General features: G+C 30.7%; 1 long non-coding RNA gene across 3 annotated transcripts; it reads right to left on the bottom strand.

Moving 5' to 3' along the window:
• LOC126889740 (uncharacterized) lies at nucleotides 1-2,398 on the bottom strand. 3 transcript variants are annotated; one of them, XR_007700155.1, is made up of 4 exons: nucleotides 2,294-2,398; nucleotides 1,505-2,072; nucleotides 1,262-1,410; nucleotides 1-300 (listed from the first exon to the last, which is right to left on the bottom strand). It is a non-coding gene; the product is annotated as an uncharacterized LOC126889740 (long non-coding RNA). The 3 variants fall into 3 exon arrangements; XR_007700156.1 differs by having other exon boundaries at nucleotides 4-300; nucleotides 1,505-1,849; nucleotides 2,294-2,397; XR_007700154.1 differs by having other exon boundaries at nucleotides 11-300; nucleotides 1,505-2,397.
• Between the last annotated feature and the right edge of the window lie 812 nt (nucleotides 2,399-3,210).

The following is a 3,210-nucleotide window of genomic DNA, read 5'->3' as shown; positions in this document are numbered from 1 at the left end:
TTGATTACAGTTAATTTATTTAATGGAAATTAAAGTAATAATAATAATAATGTTTATAAAACACAAATATAACAATATACATAAAATAATAAACTATAAAATCTTCATGCGACTAAAAACATATCAAAGTGTATAGTTAATAAGAATAAACATAGGAAGCCACAAGAAAATAAATTTGCACGTAGCTATAGCCCAAAGTAACTCCTGTTGTTTATCCAAATCTTCACTAGTCAAAAGCCTTTAATTAAAGTTCCAGCAGTTTTTTCTTTTTCTACATATTAAAATATCTGGTGTTTGTTCCTAAAAACAAAAACATAAGTACCATAAAAATCATACAAATGTGGAAAGTACCACAAAAGTACAGTACACACTTGATACTCCGACATGCTCGGTAGTCCGACCTTTTGGTCCTATACCTGTCGGGCTATCAAGGGACAACTGTATTTTAATATTAGGACAGTTATATAAGGTTTAGGTTAGTTTAGTTAGTTTTATATAAGGGCACTTGCCATAATAAGCCACAACAAAAAGGTATTAAAAGAAAAAGCTATAGATCTTAAATGGGAAGCTACTACGTTTAGTCTATATATAAATGAAAGTAAAACAAAATATATAGAGTGAACAAAGTCAAATCAACATAAAAATCTTAAGGTAGACAACCATACCTATGAATATGCCTCCCATTTTCACTACCCAGGCTCAATAATAAATGACAACAACAACACTAGTCAAGAAAAGCATGGATTCTTAGCAGCAATAAGTGATTTTATGCATACAAAGATTTAACGAAAAGTAAGTTACTAAGTCTAAGCTTAGAATCTACAAAACAAATCTACACATTGCAGTGATGGTTTGTGGAGAATTAAAATGAACCACGAGGTGGATAGTACTAATGCAGAGCGCAGATATTGTTGGAATTGTAAAATCTCAAAGACTAAATTGGCTTGGTCACTCAGAAAGAATGCCAGATAATCGAGCTGTGCAAGTAATCCAGAGATGGAAGCCCCAAGGAAATAGAACAAGAGGAAGGGCCCATAAACCTAAAAGATGGATAGACGATGTAGAGGGGGATCTTAAAACCATGAACATCAGAAAAGTATCCGGCAGGGCAGAATGGAAGAATGTTGTTATGCACACCAAGACTCACAAAGGGTTGTAGCACCATTAGAAAAAAGATTGAAGGACAGTTTAGGCTATATGCATTCAAACATTGTGAGCTTTGCATCTAACCATATCGTAATAAACTATATCTTATACTTACATGGTCAAGAGAAGTCTCCCCATTATTTTCTTTACATTTACTTCTTTCATCAGCTCTTTTCTTGCATTCTAGATCACCTTTTCTTTTTATTGCCTGCTTTGGTAACTCATGTTTTGGTTTGGAATATCTTTTTAAAGTGGCTGGCTTTTCTAATAATTAAGTTTGAATTATTACTTAAGGTACATCTTTATCATTATTGTACATTTTTTAAAAACCTTATTAATTGAATTACATGAAACTTACCACTTACACAATGTTTATTGCATATTCTTTCATATTTTAACTTTAGTTTTGTTCTCCTTCTGGCTTTTATCCATTGTTCCCGACTTTGTTTTGTTAGGATAACTATTTAGATTTATTTATTTATTTACAAGATAATCTGTCAATTGTCAAATTGGTGTCAAATATTGAGATTTTAGTGACTTGGCAACGTTGGATCAAGTGTGCAAGTAGGCAATCCAAACCACGTGATTTTTAATGACAGGACGTATGGCAGGCAATTCAGCGTTGCCAGAGTTGTTAAAATTGTACCAATTTGATACAATTAACAACCAAACTTTTGATACTAAAGTCTCCTAAAGTAAAACCCTAAAATTTTGTGACATAAGAAATTTGCTTCAAATAATATTAAACGACGTTTTTTTAAGTTTTTGTACAAAATGTGTTGGTTTAGTACTTTGTGTCACTATTCCAGTCATTCCGGTGCATTTACAAAAATTTCTCTGGCAACACTGCACACAAGCGATTTTATTGGATACTTTATTTAAATTAAAAGTTCAAATTTAAGATACAATGTGGTATTACTAAGTACCTAAAATAATAAAATATATATTACCCTGATGATTTTACCTAAAATCTATTTTAGGGATGCTCAATATTATTTTTTATTAAACTTATAAAACATAAAATTTGTTAACCTAGCTTTCTTCAATCTTCCAAATTACTTAGTTAAAACTTTTTAACTACTTATTAAAGTTTATTGACGTAAGCAATATTTGTTACTATGTCACAGAAGTATTTAGCAATACTTACATGGACATAAAATACGAAAATTACTTTAAAATACTAAAATAACTATCATATGCCTTCAATGTATTGCATGCCAATCGCCAGACCCACCCACTCTTCTATGCGCCAGACATATTGGAATAGTTTGACAGATCGTTGGATTCCCTAATTAGCTTCTCGTAAATGGATCGCCGCAGTTTCTCAACTTTCATCAGTACGCCTAACTTCACGCGGAACTTTGTTACGAGGGGATTAGATTTTTTATTATTACAAGGGGTACAAGTGATAAAATGGTTTAGTTGAGAAAAACGAAAGTCAAAGTTAAATTTAGATAGTAAATTCTACAGCCAATTAATCATTTATGGACTTACTTTGAATTTATTTTATAGGTAAATTAGATATATCTAACTGTAAAAGTTTTTAAAGTTAGTATTTATTTTTGTTCAAAATATTTGAAATTTTGAAAAAACGTTCGCACTTGTACCTATTTGCTTCAAAAATTTGCACTTGTTTCTCTTTGCCACTTAATACTTTGTCACGTTTTAATATCCAATACATGATACTACAGTGCGTCCATAAAGTAACGCATAAATTCGTTATTTCGTAAACCGGCGACTTTAAGGAAAAATCCCGAAACAGGTCGATTTTTATTTTTAAATTGCGATTTTTTGGCATATATATCATACTAGTGACGTCATCCCTCTAGACGTGATGACGTAATCGATGACTTTTTTAAATGAGAATAGGGGTCATGTGATACCTCATTTGAAAGTGTATTCAATTCTCTATCCAATGATATAAACATTAACACAATTATTTATACAGGGTGTTCAAAAAACCTTTTTTTAATTAAAATAAGTGAGACAAAAAGAAGAATATTATATGTAATTTATTTAATTCAAAATACATTTTACTACTGTCAGAAAACAGAAAAAAAAATG

Source organism: Diabrotica virgifera, chromosome 8 (assembly GCF_917563875.1).
Source record: "Diabrotica virgifera virgifera chromosome 8, PGI_DIABVI_V3a".
NCBI lineage: Eukaryota > Metazoa > Arthropoda > Insecta > Coleoptera > Chrysomelidae > Diabrotica > Diabrotica virgifera.
The sequence above is the reverse complement of the archived record's forward strand: the minus strand, read 5'-3'. Positions and strand labels throughout refer to the sequence as shown.